This window comes from Podarcis tiliguerta (genome assembly GCF_965153285.1).
Source record: "Podarcis tiliguerta genome assembly, chromosome: 9".
NCBI lineage: Eukaryota > Metazoa > Chordata > Lepidosauria > Squamata > Lacertidae > Podarcis > Podarcis tiliguerta.
This window is the reverse complement of record NC_139542.1, coordinates 54,082,872-54,101,413: the sequence shown is the minus strand read 5'-3', so window position 1 is coordinate 54,101,413 and position 18,542 is coordinate 54,082,872. Positions and strand designations below refer to the sequence as shown.

The 18,542-nt window shown below is 42.5% G+C and overlaps 1 protein-coding gene across 2 annotated transcripts in view; it reads left to right on the top strand.

Annotated features, from left to right (window-relative positions):
- SGCZ (sarcoglycan zeta) overlaps positions 1–18,542 on the top strand; it is a 561,235-nt gene that overhangs the window by 424,359 nt on the left and 118,334 nt on the right. The window lies entirely within an intron of this gene.

The following is an 18,542-nucleotide window of genomic DNA, read 5'->3' as shown; positions in this document are numbered from 1 at the left end:
GTAGATGTAAACATGCTTAAGCCTATTGAAACCAACAGGCCTAAGCACGCACTGGTGTGTGTCCACTAGTGAACAGCTTTATAATAAAACAGAGGCTGGGAATGTTCTAATATGAGAAGTATCTCATCCAAAAAGTACATTAGCTAAAGCAGCCCATCACATTATTGTTTAGTATGTAATTGTTTTACTGCTTAAAGTAGGCCATTACAGAAAAACAAGAGACATTATAAATTCTGCAAAGCAAGCCAGCTATTACAATTCTGTCATGTGGCAACGGAGTTCTTAAAGATATATTTTTAGAAGATCTTGTGTTTTGCTTTCTTCGGTTCAGGAGTTCTTTCTAGCATGCCAATGCTAACCAGTAATCAAGGAGTGAAGCAAAAATGTTTTGAGTCAATGAAGTGTAAGGAAATTTAATATACATTGCTGCTCCAAAGTTGTCAGGAATGAAGAGCTATTTAAAAACTTGTCAGTCCCAAGAAAGGCTACAATAAGCACTGATTTAAACGCCCGCTGAAGTTGTGTACATTTTATAAGCTGCTGTCCTAGGCACCAGCCAGGGAAGGCACATGTCTGAAAGTTCCTTTTTAACTGACAAAAGTACACAGAAATTCCCACAGTCCCTCCCCCCTACTTCTAGGTCCCAAGCAGCTGTTCCCAGGTCTTCGTCCTGCAGAGCGCTTGCAGCAACAATGGGACCACACAAACCCAGCTTGTCTTTTCCTACATGGAAGCTATCACTGCCCTTCTTTCTTCAAGCCCCTCCTGGTTCCAGTAGACACTAGGGCAGGGGGTGGTGTGGATTCAACCGGCCTGTCCCTCGCCTGAACAGCCTCTTCCTATGACACATCCTGCACACCCATCTCCCAGCTCTGGCCATTCCTCTTCCACTGAACCTCACAGCCTGTGCCAAATTCCATAAATCACTGCCCTGCTCTCGAAAGTCAATCCCCAGGCTTCCCGCCTCTGTCACGTACCCATCAGAGCCCTGCCAGACCCTGACATCTGCCCCCATCTAACGGTATGCTGGGAAGTCTGCCGTTTCCTCATTCGGGGCCATGTTTCTTGACGTGTGACTTGAACAGGAACAGTTTATTAGAATTGTGTCGCCAGTGTAATAAGCAGTCCACTGCCTGCCCCATCCGCTCTGAATCAATCCTGATTCAGATTTCACTGCCATGCCCCATTGGGTGGGCTGGAATATTGAGAACTGATATAGGTCGGATTTTCATAGCTGTCAACTTAGATTTGAAAATAAGGGACCAGCAGCCATGAAAATAAGGGACCAGCAGCCAACATAAGGGACCTGCAGTCTCACCTGTTCCAAGCACTCCAGTCTTCCTGTCCTCCTGCAGTCTGGTCAAACTCATGCTGGTAGCTTCGAGAACACTGTCCAACCAACTTTGTAACCAGAGGTTCAACTGAATAGAATCTGAATCACATGTACCACAAGGCCTATGCAGCCTCAGCGTAAGATGGCTCCCCGGCACTGGCTTTGCACGGCAAAGTTTGCAGCAGCACGTGCAACAAAATGGCGTCCAGCATTCAAAAACCCCCTCAGCCTCCCCCCCACGAGATCTCCTTTCCTTTCCCCCCACCATGTACCCCCGCTCCAGACAGACTTTTTCACCGGCAAGGGTGAGTGGGCCTTCGATGACGTATCCGTCCGATTCTGAGCCCCTCTGAGCCAAAGGCAGAAAGCCCAGCCAGCAGCCAAACGAAGCCTCAAGGAAAACCACCATCACCTCTCCATTGGGAAGCACTGAGCAAAGGCGAGTCCCCAGGCAATGCAGCCAATTTGATCAGCACAAGGCATGCATACTCCACCCCCCCAGTCGTTCTTAGACTTCTTATTGGGTGAGCAACACAGCCAAGCAACACAGTTGGAGCCTCCCTCCTCCCTGGCCGGCAGGGAGGGAGGGAGAGGAGCTGCTTCCTTTGAAATTTAAGGGACATCATTTAAGGGACATCCATCAATAAGGGACGGCAGCGGGACATGGTGCTGGAATAAGGGACTGTCCCTTCAAATAAGGGACACTTGACAGCTATGGATTTTTTGTAAGCCACTTGGGGAATTGGTTTCAAAGATGGGATAGAAATCCCATAGGAAATAGATAAAATGGAAATTTCATGGCTTAGAGACTGGGATGAAGGAGGGCCTCCATCCTCTTGTCTCATTCCTTTCCACTCTATCTCTTCACAACACAAATCTTCACTACTACTACTACTAATACCCCCTTCTGAAAGCATTTCTCTTGCTTTCTTTCCTTCCCTCTCCCATTCCCTGCTCACGTTTGGATGGATAGCTCAATCTGTTTCAGGCCTGTGCCAATTTCACTTAATCATGGATTCGTATTAATAAATCCATCCCATCTGGTTTACATATTAATCAACAATTTTTGAAAATTATACAAAACTCTTATTAGATGCATATGTTTATAATAAATACCAAATTTAGATACATATTCTAGCACAAAATATGAATTTAGATTTTTTTTGTTTCAGTTCATGCATATCTAAGTGAGTGTGTGTGTGTGTGCAGAAGCAAAAAAAAAAAATTGCAAAATTTGAAGAAGTGCAAAATCCTAAGACTAATTATTTTCAGATTTGAACTATTTTGTCTAGATCAGATAAATCGGCATCAGAATTGTACAGAAATTGAATTCCTTAAGTGGCTCTACTCTCATGTTGTCTTACTTTCCTCTGCACACGCTGGCACTGACTGTCCAAATATTTAAGAAGCTTCTCCCCTCCCCGCTCTCAATCTTTCTAGCTCTCTGTCCTTCCCCCTCCTCACCAGTGTAGAGCTTCACTATTCTCTATAGCAATTCACGTTAGCCAAGGAGAATGTAAGGGGGACAGTGTGGCAAATTTATTCTTCTTTGTGGTCTCTGTGCTAGCATCCCTGGGAACATTCTAGAGATCTAGCTGGCAACTGGTGCCCACAGGCTCACTAAGGAATGTAAATATCTTGATGTTTAGTTGGGCATTGACCTGAAATCACCTGTGACGTGATAATTTGGGAGAAGAGCGTGAACCGAATTTGACATTTCCTGAAATTTACTCAGCAGACTTTTGTAATCGGAGGGCATTGTTGTGGCAAAGAGCAGCAGGTATCACAATAACCATCTTTGTAGCCTCATTTTGAGGGCAGACAGAAATAGTTGCCCAGCACCATTCTTTAACTCCTAAGGTGTCCATTTCTACATCCCCTATTTCTCCTTGCCCCTGGACCTGTGTTAATTTCTAAACCTTCCTCAAAGAAGGCAATGTATGAGTGGCCAAGGAGTGACATCAACAACCTTCTGCTGCTGAGGTTGTTTCTGTTGCTCATTGTGTTTTGGCACCTATGCAAACAATTCCACCTACAGTGATTCCCATACCCAGAAATACAGCTTCCTGTCTCGGTGGAGGTTTCTCCAGAAGTGACAATGCCTGAACCTATACTGGACAGGCTGCAGTTCCTCCCCAAGTCCACAGTGTGGCATCGGACATCTTTGTGGTTGTGTGTCATTCACAGAAAGGAAGGATTTGAGGATGCTGCCACTTTCTCATCATAGCAGGTTCTCCCTGCTTCATTTTGGTTTGCACCATCAACAAAGCACCTTATGCCAACTAAATTCGGCACATACTGCCACTCCTCTAAGATGCTAAGACCAGGGTCACTGAAATCATAAATATGATTTGAGTAAAGGTAAAGGTAAAGGGACCCCTGACCATTAGGTCCAGTCATGGCCGACTCCGGGGTTGCGGCGCTCATCTCGCTTTATTGGCCGAGGGAGCTGGCGTACAGCTTCTGGGTCATGTGGCCAGCATGACTAAGCCACTTCTGGCAAACCAGAGCAGCACACGGAAACGCCGTTTACCTTCCCGCCGGAGTGATACCTATTTATCTACTTGTACTTTGACGTACTGCTAGGTTGGCAGGAGCAGGGACTGAGCAACGGGAGCTCACCCCATCACGGGGATTCGAACCGCCAACCTTCTGATGAGCAAGCCCTAGAGTCTGTGGTTTAGACCGCAGTGCCACCTGTGTCCCAAATGATTTGAGTGTTGTTGTTTAGTCGTTCAGTCGTGTCCGACTCTTCGTGACCCCATGGACCAGAGTACGCCAGGCACTCCTGTCTTCCACTGCCTCCCGCAGTTTGGTCAGATTCATGTTTGTAGCTTCGAGAACACTGTCTAACCATCTCGTCCTCTGTCGTCCCCTTCTCCTTGTGCCCTCCATCTTTCCCAACATCAGGGTCTTTTCCAGTGAGTTTTCTCTTCTCATGAGGTGGCCAAAGTATTGGAACCTCAGCTTCACGATCTGTCCCTCCAGTGAGCACTCAGGGCTGATTTCCTTAAGAATGGATGCGTTTGATCTTCTTGCAGTCCATGGGACTCTCAAGAGTCTCCTCCAGCACCATAATTCAAAAGCGTCAATTCTTTGGCGATCAGCCTTCTTTATGGTCCAGCTCTCACTTCCATACATCACTACTGGGAAAACCATAGCTTTTACTATACGGACCTTTGTTGGCAATGTGATGTCTCTACTTTCTAAAATGCTGTTTAGGTTTGCCATCGCTTTCCTCCCAAGAAGCAGGCGTCTCTTAATTTCGTGGCTGCTGTCACCATCTGCAGTGATCATGGAGCCCAAAAAAGTAAAATCTCTCACTGCCTCCATTTCTTCCCCTTCTATTTGCCAGGAGGTGATGGGACCAGTGGCCATGATCTTCGTTTTTTTGATGTTGAGCTTCAGACCATATTTTGCGCTCTCCTCTTTCACCCTCAATAAAAGGTTCTTTAATTCCTCCTCACTTTCTGCCATCAAGGTTGTGTCATCTGCATATCTGAGGTTGTTGATATTTCTTCCAGCAATCTTAATTCCGGCTAGGGATTCATCCAGCCCAGCCTTTCGCATGATGAATTCTGCATATAAGTTAAATAAGCAGGGAGACAAAATACAGCCTTGTCGTACTCCTTTCCCAATTTTGAACCAATCAGTTGTTCCATATCCAGTTCTAACTGTAGCTTCTTGTCCCACATAGAGATTTCTCAGGAGACAGATGAGGTGATCAGGCACTCCCATTTCTTTAAGAACTTGCCATAGTTTGCTGTGATCGACACAGTCAAAGGCTTTTGCATAGTCAATGAAACAGAAGTAGATGTCTTTCTGGAACTCTCTAGCTTTTTCCATAATCCAGCGCATGTTTGCAATTTGGTCTCTGCTTCCTCTGCCTCTTCTAAATCCAGCTTGCACTTCTGGGAGTTCTCGGTCCACATACTGCTTGAGCCTTCCTTGAAGAATTTTAAGCATAACCTTGCTAGCGTGTGAAATGAGTGCAATTGTGCGGTAGTTGGAACAGTCTTTAGCACTGCCCTTCTTTGGGATTGGGATGTAGACTGACCTTCTCCAATCCTCTGGCCACTGCTGAGTTTTCCACACTTGCTGGCATATTGAGTGTAGCACCTTAACAGCATCATATTTTAAAATTTTAAATAGTTCAGCTGGAATATCATCACTTCCACTGGCCTTGTTATTTGCAATGCTTTCTAAGGCCCATTTGACTTCACTCTCCAGGATGTCTGGCTCAAGGTCAGCAACCACACTACCTGGGGTGTACGAGGCATCCATATCTTTCTGGTATAATTCCTCTGTGTATTCTTGCCACCTCTTCTTGATGTCTTCTGCTTCTGTTAGGTCCTTACCGCTTTTGTCCTTTATTATGGTAATCTTTGAACGAAATGTTCCTTTCATATCTCCAGTTTTCTTGAACAGATCTCTGGTTCTTCCCATTCTGTTGTTTTCCTCTATTTCTTTGCATTGCTCATTTAAGAAGGCCTTCTTGTCTCTCCTTGCTATTTTTTGGAATTCTGCATTCAATTTCCTGTATCTTTCTCTATCTCCCTCGCATTTTGCTTGCCTTCTCTCCCCCGCTATTTGTAAGGCCTCATTGGACAGCCACTTTGCTTTCTTGCATTTCCTTTTCATTGGGATGGTTTTCGTTGCTGCCTCCTGTATAATGTTTCGAGCCTCCATCCATAGTTCTTCAGGCACTCTGTCCACCAAATCTAAATCCTTAAACCTGTTCCTCACTTCCACTGTGTATTCATACGGGATTTGGTTTAGATTGTATCTTACCGGCCCAGTGGTTTTTCCTACTTTCTTCAGTTTAAGCTTGAATTTTGCTATAAGAAGCTGATGATCTGAGTCACAGTCAGCTCCAGGTCTTGTTTTTGCTGACTGTATAGAGCTTCTCCATCTTTGGCTGCAGAGAATATAATCAATCTGATTTTGATGCTGCCCATCTGGTGATGTCCATGTGTAGAGTCGTCTCTTGTGTTGTTGGAAAAGTGTGTTTGTGATGACCAGCTTGTTCTCTTGACAGAACTCTATTAGCCTATGCCCTGCTTCGTTTTGAATTCCAAGACCAAATTTGCCAGTTGTTCCTTTTATCTCTTGATTCCCTACTTTAGCATTCCAATCCCCTATAATGAGAAGAACATCCTTCTTTGGTGTCACTTCTATAAGGTGTTGTAAGTCTTCATAGAATTGGTCAATTTCAGTTTCTTCAGCACCAGTAGTTGGTGCATAAACTTGGATTATTGTTATGTTAAAAGGTCTGCCTTGGATTCGTATCGAGATCATTCTATCATTTTTGAGATTGCATCCCAGTACAGCTTTCGCCACTCTTTTGTTGACTATGAGGGCCACTCCATTTCTTTTGCGGGTTTCTTGCCCACAGTAGTAGATATGATGGTCACCCGAACTGAATTCGCCCATTCCCATCCATTTTAGTTCACTGATGCCCAGGATGTCAATATTTATTCTTGCCATCTCATTTTTGACCACATCCAACTTACCCAGGTTCATGGTTCTTACATTCCAGGTTCCTATGCAATATTTTTCTTTACAGCATTGGACTTTCCTTTTGCTTCCATGCATATCCGCAACTGAGCGTCCTTTCGGCTTTGGCCCAGCCGCTTCATCAGCTCTGGATCTACTTGTACTTGTCCTCCGCTCTTCCCCAGTAGCATGTTGGACGCCTTCCGACCTGAGGGGCTCATCTTCCAGCGTCATAATGATTTGAGTAGTAGACACTAATTAAACGGTTTGTGCTATTCCCCAAGCTGATAATTCCACTCTGACGTTTGTGCTGGCTCAGGGATGGAGACTAGGAAAAGCCTACTCTTAAGCATCAGCTTTCTGATTTCTTCACAGAAACCTACCGCTAATAAATCTGTTACCAACCTAATAGGCTATTAGCAACTCCACCCTCTCCCATGCTGTTCATTCTGACTGCTCCAATGTCAACCTTCAGCAACTTTTTCTGCCAGTCCAAATCCATCCCTTTTCATTTGCTTTTCAACTTTATTTTTCTTGAGGACATCAGTGCCCTCCCAAGCAAGCGGGTTGGTGAACCATGCACAGAGACAAAAAAAATATGTTTGCTACATGTAACGTATGCTCTTCAAGTGGTCATCTGTATAATCTCCCAGCCTTCCCCTGTTTCTAATGTCCCTCTAGATTTTGTTTTGGGGTGTGGCTATAAAGGAACTCGGCAGAAGAGGGCTTGCCCCACCTTTTGAAGAATAAGCAACTGGTCAGATACCTCACCTTGAGGGGAGGAGGCACAAATACCAGCTTCCTGGTCCGAGATCTAGAATGTTCCAGTTGGTCTGCACAGGCACAGAACCATACATGGCACTTGAATAATACAGTTGTTGTTATTGTGGCTATTTTAGCTGGAATCGTTGGTGATTAACCTTGTGTCATGTGTGGAAAGGGTATCATTATACATTAGTTATTATTAGCCGATGATCTCCTTTAGTGTTTTATTATTGATTCTTAATGTATTTATGTGACACTGCATCTGTTTGAAAGTTTTGGTTTTACTTTATTTCAAGGCACTGATAGAAAGCAATGGGGGGGAAAATGACTGAGTGGCAATCTCTTTCCATTCAAAATTCTAAAGTGTCTGATGGAACATCTGTATATGATCACAACTGCACCATACAGTCAAAGCCCTCTTCTCACTTTAACATCCATGGTGTCCCCAAAGAATCCTGGGAACTGTAATTTGTTAAGAGTGATAAGATTTGTTAGGAGACGACTTCCCTCACAGTATGACTGACAATTCTCTGAGCGGCTTAACCGTGAATCCCTCTTTCCAGGGAACTCTGGAAATTTGTGAGGACAATAGGAGCCTCCCAACATCTCTCAGCACCCGTAACGAATCCCTTTGGAGGAAGCCATATCTAAAAGTTCTGTAAGAATGCTTTAAATGTATAGTGCATATGGGACCTATCAATCAATCAAATCTTTATTACGGTCATAGACCAGCATAAGTAGGGTGGTGTACAATAATTTAAAATCTGTAAAACGTTTTAGAAAGCTACAATTATTAAAACAGAAGGTATACATATAAAAGACTATAAGAATATAAAAGAACATTAAATGGATGTGGAAGAGCATCAATTTACAAAGCACTCTGATATGGGTGTTCATTAAAACTAGTTTGTGGTGCAGGTCATCAGCCGATGAATTTTGACCACTGCTATGCAGAACCGTGTTTTATATAGTCGGCTTCCTATTTTGTTCTGTGTGTCTCGTAATGTTCTTGTGTTGCTATGGCGGACGCAAATAAAATTTCATTCATTCAACCTGGCAACATTGTATGTTGTAGCAGGGTTGGTAGATATGGGACCTAATATATGTGTAGGAGACAGACAGGGGAAAGATGCTTACAATAAATTTGTTAAACTTTTTAATCATACTCATTAAGAATCCAATTGCATCTTAGGGGCTGGAATTGTTATATGCTCTCATACACACCAGTACATGCTGATGTGCTGGCATGATTGGATTAGGACCTTAGTAAATAGATAATGATGCATAATGTTTTCTTACACTTCTAAAAAATATATTTTATTTACAATATTTTGCACAATATTTATGTACAATATATATTTACACTATTTATGTACGAAAGAAACATAAAAGATAGCATCAATTAACAGCAGACAGGTTGATGTTTCCTATTAGTTCTGACGGTGAAAAAAAGAAACTATTAGGACATAGATGATTAAAATGGGGGGGGGGGACTAGCTAATCATAATTTTTAAGTAAATCGTCAGTAATGAGGTTGCTTCAGTGTAGAGAAAATGCAAATACCTAACCTCTGATGTAGTACTTTGCACAATCAAAAGTTTATGGTTGCATAAATGACCTCTATATAATTTATTTCATATTATGGTTACATAAATGAACCTCTGTGTAATTAGATTTCTTTTTTTATAAAAAGAGAAAATACATTTTAATGTGAAATGCAACCCCATGAGTGTAAATCAAAGTGGAAATTAAATTACGGCTCAGAAAAGTGTGCCACTATCATAAGGCATACAACCTTTTAAATAATTTGACTACAACTTCACATATTATTTGATGGAACAGAGGTGAAGTACTGAAAGGAGTTGTGCCCTGTAGGTCAAAAGGTGTGCAGAAGGGTGAAGAGGCTGAATTTTAGAACCACACAACTGTCACGAAATTTCCACAGGCTAGCATGTGTATACTCTAATTTACAATTTGGAAGCTGAAAATGCCTGTTCCATGTAATCTCCTCCTAAGCAGCATAGCTCCAGTATTTTAGCCAGAGCCTCTGGGTGTTTAATCATGGTCTGATGCTGAAGCAAGCTCCTACATGCACTGAGGGCTCAATTCTTCCAGGAGAGATTGGAATGAGTGTCTCTCCAGCTTCTACTGCATTTGGTCAACAGTAAAAAAAAATAGTGATTCTGGGCTCACTATGACTGGCATAAATACTAGGAGTAAGATCTTCTTTGCTTGCCTGCTCAACTCAGTCTTCTGCCAGACTTCTGCCAGTGCTGAAGTTTGGTGTGAGGCTTCAGGTTCTATTTATTTAACAGATTTATTAAATTTCTCTATTGCCCTCCACTCGAGGATCAGAGAGTGGTTTACAGTTAGGAGTTCAAGATGGTATACTTGGTTCTCCCCCTCCTTATTTAATCCCCACAAACAACCCTGTGAGTTAGTTTAGGCTGAGAGATTGTGATTGGCCCAAGATCACCGGGCAAGTGTTATGTCTGGGGATGGGGATTTGAATTGTGGTCTCTTGGGAGCAGGCCTGTTTGGGACTTTTCAGGTCAATTGACAACCCTAACCTTTAAAGGTTGCAAGGGGAAAGGATATTAAACAGAAAAAGCACACAGAGTTGCTCCCTAATGTCCTGCTTTCCCCCCTCCCCCAAGGTTCTCTTGTGCCTTCAACAGCTGCCCATTAGAGAGCCATCTGCTGTGCACCTCAGAGATATTTTTCCCTCTCCTTCACGCCTCTCAAACTATTTATACTCATTGCCTGTGTTTTTTTTCTGCTGTCTCCATTCATATCTTAACTTCTAGCCTCTTGGTCTACCTGAACTGTAAAGTCTGTGGCCTGGTGGGTGAGAATCTAGCCTAGCCACAGAATGCTTCTATATTGGCAAAGATTGGCCAGAAGTGTTGCCTGGATAAGCAAGTCCATTGACAAACCTTGGTTAGAAAAATGCATTTTTAATAAAATAGAATAAAATAAAATAAATACTACAAACATGTAATATGTCTCATGGGCAGAAACACCTACCAGATATTCTCCTTGACCTAGATCAGCAATGTGTTCTCCAGAACACACAATACAAAGAGTGAAATCTTTCTGGAAAAACCGCCCCAGCAAAATTAATGTAATACAAATGTACAATGCCTGTTGGAGATTTAACTAATTTAAAATGAAACATTTTTAAAACCCCTTCTACCCCATATTCATCATGGACCACACTCAAATCTTTCTCTGCCAGCTTTCAAATCAATCTGTTTAGCCATTTTCAAAGTATAAGCTGTAGAACCATTACTTTGACGGAATGTGATTTACTTGTCTCACTTTTAACAATAGGGTCACAACTATCGCATATAAGAAAAAAGTAAGACTGTTGTCACACAACAGTTTGCTTTGTTGTCGACAGTTCTCAGGGGTTTGTTAAGAATTGAATCTAGGACCTTCTGCATGCAAAGCATGTGCTCCAACATCAAGCTACATTCCTTACTCTTCCCACCCCCATGAGCCCTGGAAGTAAAAACAAGTTCTGCCCTGAATTCAGCCAAACCCAGACTTAAATAAAGGTGATTGTGGTGCAACAGGAAAGAGAAGTGATTTATGTTTATCTCCAGCGCTTCATTATAAATAGGTGCCACTATAGGTAAAAATAACATACAGTGGTACCTTGGTTTACGAACTTAATCCGTTCCGGAAGTCTGTTGTTAAACCACAGCTTTCTTAAACCAAGGTATGTTTTACCATACCTATGGAGGACTCAATTTACAAATGGAACACACTCAACAGGAAGCAAAACATGTTCTTATTCCAAGGCAAAGTTCACAAACCAAAACACCTACTTCTGGGTTTGCAGAATTCTTAATCCAAGTTGTTCCTAAACTAAGCTGTTCTTAAAGCAAGCTACCAGGGTATATATATATTTGTCTTTGGTCAGCTAAAAATCTGTGAAGGGAGCATATATATATATATATATATATATATATAATATGCTATTTTGCAACTGTGGTCATACATTTTCTATGTCATCTTCTGCACTCCTTTGAAGTCACATCAAGCTAAAAAAGGAAAGAAAGAATATGCTCACATATAACCGTATTTTTGCCTTCTTAGATTTTGTATTCCCAGAAAAGTGTTTTTCAGGTTGCATTTTCATGATTCTAAACTAGAGTTCCTGCCAACCTACTAGTTCAAAAGCATGTCAAAGTGCAAGTAGATAAATAGGTACCACTCTGGCGGGAAGGTGAATGGCGTTTCTGTGCGCTGTTCTGGTTTGCCAGTCATGCTGGCCACATGACCCAGAAGCTGTATGCCAGCTCCCTCGGCCAATAAAGCGAGATGAGCGCCACAACCCCAGAGTCGGCCACGACTGGACCTAATGGTCGGGGTCCCTTGACTTTTACCTTAAAGCTAGAGTAATTTTTTTGTTAAACCATATATGAATTAGTATGCAAGCTATTTGCGGGGTGGGAGGATTGGAAGTAGCTTAGCAACTTCTGTGAACTAAGTTCTGCACTCCTGGCTTTCAGCCCTACTGAAGGCAACTGGAGTTACCTTTTAAATGGACACTGACATATTTTAAAATAGGATATAGGTCCACTCACTTTTTTTCTTGGGTGGGAGCTATCACTCAGTGAAAGAAAAATACGTGGTACCTTGTTTCTTTATAAATAACTGCCCTTCTGCACAATAATGGACTACTTAGCTCCCCTTTGATAGAAAGGTGTTGCTCAAGAGATAATGATTCATGAGTTGCTCAATAGCCTTTTCATAGGTTTTCATGGGATGCACCGGCCTTGGTAAACCGCAGGAATAAATTTCTCTGAAGGCCATGGATCACATAATTTTCTCTCTATAATCTGAAAACAAATATATGGATTATAAAGTACAAAAGTGTCAGTCGGTAATAATGTAGTTCCTCATCCTCTTGGGCTTAGTCTACGATGGCTTCATAACCTTTTTTTTTTTTTTTTTTTAAAGACATTTGGGGCCTACTGTCATTCTTGCTGCTATTATTTTTACCTATTTCCTCTCCCCTCCAGCTTCTTTAACTAATTCCATACACCTGGGACTTTATGAAATACAGTACCTTCTAGTATACCCAAAGCTTTCCTAGCGCAACACATGATCTAGTAGAAAGAAAATTTATTGTGAGTCTTTTCTACAGGAGCTTCCTATTATTAGAAGCCTGTGAACTTGGAGGCGCTTCAGTCTGTGTTAAGCTTGTGTTTGTCTCCTTGCATGCCGTGAATTAGAATGATGTTATTCTGAAAGTCCCATTTATATCACCAAAGGGCTCGCAGTGCGGTATATTGCATGTCCCTATCTGCTAAGGCCGTGGAATAAAAACACTAGCCCAAGAAGCCAAAGCAAAACTCCATTTAATTAATGTGGCACAAAGCGTGTTCTCCTTCATGGAGAGCATGTGTTGCAGTGGGGGCTAGCAAGACACCCCGCTGTTGCTGGGTGGAAAAGAGTTTGGCCACCATTAGCAGAGGGCTGGCTGTTGCTGGGGAGACTTATATGTTGCCATTTTTTAATTTTTTGATCACCCACCCTCCCTCCCTATTTTAGGCTGTTTGCTTGACCTTGCTATGCCTGTCATGGGGTCGTCTGCTTTTGGGGCAGGTACCCGGTAGGGTGGCGCTGTGGGCTAAAGCCTCAGCGCCTAGGGCTTGCCATTCAGAAGGTCATGGTTTGAATCCCCGCAACGGGGTGAGCTCCTGTTGTTCGGTCCCAGCACCTGCCAACCTAGCAGTTCGAAAGCACTCCCAGGTGCAAGTAGATAAATAGGGACCGCTTACTAGCGGGAAGGTAAACGGCGTTTCCGTGTGTGGCTCTGGCTCGCCAGAGCAGCGATGTCACGCTGGCCCCGTGACCCGGAAGTGTCTGCGGACAGCGCTGGCCCCTGGCCTCTTGAGTGAGATGGGCGCACAACCCTAGAGTCTGTCAAGACTGGCCCGTATGGGCAGGGGTACCTTTACCTTTTACCCGGTAGGAATTTTGTCCATTTGGCTGATTGGCTGATTGGCTGGTGCCATTTGATTTTTGCCTACTGCGTAGCAAATCGTCACAACTTGTAAGGTTGCGGTTAGGACTTCCGGGGGCGGCGCGAAACCGTGATGGCGGACCTCTTCGAGTTCTGAAGAGGGGCACCGCAGAAAAGGGTTGCTCGCGACGGCGCAGCGACAACCCATCAAGAGAAACCACGGGCAGAGTGAGTCCGTGGCCGTGGGACCCGGCGGGCACCTGGAGCGACCCCGAAATCACGAAAGGAACCCCGTAAGGGGCTCCGGAGTGAAGGAGGGGGAGCGGTGCTGTGGGTTCATCGCTCTTTCTGCGGAGGCGAAGCCGCGCGGCTGTCACGGATGAGCGCTGATCCTTCTTCCAAGAAACATCGGGCTGAAACATCAAACCCGTGAGTAAGGACCTAAGATCCTACAAATTAATTCGGAAAATTTGGCTGAAAACGGGAGACGAGAAAGAGGAAGTCCGTCTTCCGGCACTGCTTGCAAGATCAAAGCAGATGATCTAAAGAGCGGAAAGCGCTGTGAGTAGAGAAGCTTTCAAGCTTTAAATTGGGACTTTCGTGCACATTGGAAACTTTCCTTTTAAGAATAAATACAGCATAAATTGGACCTGAAGTGGTCCCCCAAGGGGCAAGGGAAGACTCTAACTCCATATTCCCGGGTGGCCGGGCAAAGTTGTATAAACTGCGGAACTGTTGCAAACCTCCAGATACTTTTGTAACTGGAAAGTGTAATTTTGAGCTTATTTAGCTGAAGTGGATACATTTGCAGGCACCTTGCTGGAACTTTGTTACATGTTTAAAAGTGCTCTGCAGGACTCTTTTCTTAGTGCGTTGGAACTAATTCGCCTTTAAAGGTGCTTTCAAAGTTGGAACAAAGGGACTTTAATGGCGGAAAGTTACCTTCTTCTCACTAAAATTTTGGTGGCACTCCCCCTAGAGGATATTGGCAATATAGAGGCCAGGGAAAAGTTTTCTGTTTATCCTCTCTCAATGGACTGTTTTTAAATTTGAGCTTGTCTTTCCCATGGGATTATAACATTTGACCTTGAACATTGACTGATGAGTGGCGCAGGAAAGACAAGAGCAGCCAAAGCTAAAGAAGCTAAGGAGAAAGAGAAAGCAAAAAAGCAGGCACAGCTTGTCCAAACAACTTTAACTCAGGGACGCAGATTATCAGTTCCAGCTGTGCTTGCGACACAAAAAGTAGAAACCGAAAAGCCTGAAAAATCAGAAGAGGGAGATATGGCAACAGGAGGAGCTGAGGGTGTACTGAAACAAGTTCTGGAACAATTGGCAGTGATAAATCAAAAAATTGATAATCAATCAATAAAAATTGATCAATCAACATCCTCAATCCAGAAGTTGACAGAGCAAGTTTCCCTACATAACCTAGCAATTGAAAAATTGCAAGGAGCATCAGAAGAGAATCGTAAACTGGCAGGGGAAGCCGCTCAAATTGCAATATCGGCTAAAAAAGAGGTTGAGGAAGTTAAAGCGGAAGTCAAACCTCTACACAAACAGATAGGTGACCAACAAACCTATCTCTCATTGGTGGAATTGAAAAATCGGGAGACTAACCTCAGGCTGAGGGCAGTCCCAGAAATTGAGCAAGAAGATTTGATTGGACTCTTGACAACAGAGTTTACAAAGTTCTGGGATCTAAAAGAAGAAAGTGACTTTAAAATTGTATCGGCTTTTCGGTTGGGAAGATTGGTAAGAAAAGATAGATCCAGAGACTGCTTAATAGCTTTGAGATCAAGGGAAGAGAGAGACAAAATACTAGGCCTACACTTTAAAAACTCAATTGTGATACAAGAGAAAAGGGTGGAAATTTACCGAGACATTCCCAAACAGTTATTGGATTTGAGAGCCACCTATTCAGAATTGGCTAAATTGTTGAGACTTAACATAATTCCTTACAGGTGGGAGTTCCCACAAGGACTATCATTTACTTACAAACAGAAGAAGGCTAAAATAAGATCACCAGAGGACTTGCAAAAGTTCCTGCACGACCACGGAGAAGATCTCCAAAAACAAGCAGCAGCTAATTGGCCTTTACCCAACCCAGGTGGACCAACGCCTGCACCTTCGGAACCAGAGGAGAAAGAAGACACACCGCTCTAGGTGTGACAGAATAGTTCAGGATGTCTCTGCGGCTACTTAGTTGGAATATTAATGGCGGAAATTCCCCGGAGAAAAGAAGGAGGTTATTTCACATATTGAAGAAAGAACAATTGGACATTATTTGCCTACAAGAAACTCATGTGACCAGGCTCCATAGAAAGGTTTTAGTTAATAAAAGATTAGGCCAAGAATTTATATCGTCGGACAAAGTAAAGAAGAGAGGAGTGGTGATTTATGCTAAAGAGAGCCTGACACCTAAATTTTTATTCAAGGATGAACAAGGTAGAATTTTGGCAATTGAAATTCAAGCTCAAGGAGAAAGAATATTGATATTAGGAATTTATGCTCCAAACGACGGGAAATCAGAATTTTTCAAGAAGCTGCATGAGACGCTGCTGGACTATCTGGATTATGCTAACATCATATTGGTGGGAGACATGAATGGAGTGGTGTCTACACACATGGATAAGTCTTATAATCAGAATTTAACATCAGATGGCAGACTGCCTAAAACTTTTTTTGAACTGACTGACAATCTGGATTTGATTGACATATGGAGGACAAAGAACCCCCTAGGTAAAGAAGGAACTTTCTTCTCTGAGGCCCATCTGTCCTGGTCAAGGATCGACCAAATTTGGACCTCCAGGGGGCTGGCACCAAAGACTAAAAAGGTGGAAATCTGCCCAAAAACATGCTCCGACCACAACGCCTTGAAAATAGAATTTAGACTAACTCAATCCGGTTCCTTCAGATGGAGAATGAATGACACATTATTAAGAGATCAAGAGATTGTGAAAAAGGCCCAAAAAACACTAAAGGACTACTTTGAGATAAATTTGAATACTACAGTAGAAAAAAGAACGATCTGGGATGCAAGCAAAGCCGTTATGAGAGGGTTTCTGATACAGCAGAATACAATCAAGAAAAAATTCTGGAATGGAAAGAAAGATAAAATATTGGAGAAAATACACCAAGGAGAGAAAAAATTGAGAACTAAACCAAAGTCAAAGGAGGTGCTGAGAGAAATTAAATTCCATCAAGCAGAATATTCAAAATTGATTAATCAGGAGATTGAATGGAAAATAAAACAGATGAAGCAAAGATCCTTTGAATCAGCGAATAAATGTGGAAAGCTGCTAGCATGGCAGCTGAAAAAAAGACAAAAGTTAAACACGGTTACAAATCTAGAGATTGAAGGAAGGATGATTCAGAAACCAGAAGAAATCAGGAAGTGCTTCCACAGATATTTTAAAGAACTGTATGCACAGGGGCCTCAGAAAGAATCAGAGATAGATCAATTTTTAAAGACAAATGGATTATCAAAGATAACTCAAGATAAAAAATTAATCTTGAACTCTACAATAACTCCACAGGAAATTGAAGGTGCCATTCAGAATATGCAACTAGGCAAATCTCCAGGCCCGGATGGGCTTACCTCCAAATATTACAAGACTTTGAAGGACTATTTGATACAACCCTTGTTGGAGGTATGCAATCAGATCATGGAGGGGAAGAGGGCACCAGAAACGTGGAAAGAAGCCTTCATCACATTGATACCCAAGTCAGAATCTGAAAAGACTCAGCTCAAGAACTACCGTCCCATCTCACTCCTAAATGTGGATTACAAGATATTTGCAGACATTTTGGCAAGTAGACTTAAAAAAGTATTAAATGAAGTAATTCATAAGGACCAAGCAGGCTTTCTCCCTGGTAGACACTTATATGAAAATACCAGAAACATCATTGACATTTTGGAACTTTTGCAGACTAATAGGAACACAAGGGCGGTGTTAATCTTTATTGATGCGGAGAAAGCATTTGACAACATATCTTGGATGTTTATGAAGAAGAACTTGGAAGGGATGGGAGTGGGACGGGGGATTGAGAATGGATTACAAGCAATCTATTCAGAACAAAAGGCTAAATTAATAGTGAACAATGTGGTGACGGAGGAATTTAGAATCGAGAAAGGGACACGACAAGGGTGCCCCCTATCCCCTCTGTTATTTATTTCAGTCCTGGAGGTGCTATTGAACATGATCAGAGAGGACCGGTTGGTACAAGGGATAGAGGTCGGAGTGAAACAATATAAACTGAAAGCATTTGCAGATGACCTAGTTTTGACATTGCAGGAGCCAGAACCCAGTACAAAAAGAGTTCTTGAACTTATATCTGAATTTGGTCGGGTGGCGGGATTTAAGTTAAATAAACAAAAAACTAAGGTGTTGACCAAGAATTTGACAATTACAGAAACAGAGGGGTTTCAGAGAGAAACAGAATTGAATGTGGTAAAAAAAGTGAAATACCTAGGGATCTATTTGTCCTCCAAAAATTTGAATTTATTTAAGGACAATTATGAGAAATGTTGGTTGGAAGTTAAAAGGGATTTAGAAATTTGGTCAAGATTGAAACTTTCCTTGTTGGGAAGAATCGCAGCTATAAAAATGAATGTGTTGCCGAAAATGTTATTTTTGTTTCAAACCTTGCAGATCGTGGACAGAGTGGACTGTTTTGGAAAATGGCAGAAGGACATATCTAGATTTATCTGGCAGGGCAAAAAGCCCCGAATAAAGTTTAAAATATTAACAGATTCAAAAGAAAGAGGGGGGTTTGCCCTGCCGGACTTGAGGTTGTATTATGAGGCTGCAGCCTTCTGCTGGCTGAAAGATTGGTTTTTGTTGGAAAACACCGATGTCCTAGATCTGGAAGGATTTGATAATGCTTTTGGTTGGCACGCATACCTATGGTACGACAAGGTTAAAGTACATAAATTGTTTAAAAGCCACATTGTCAGAAAAGCAA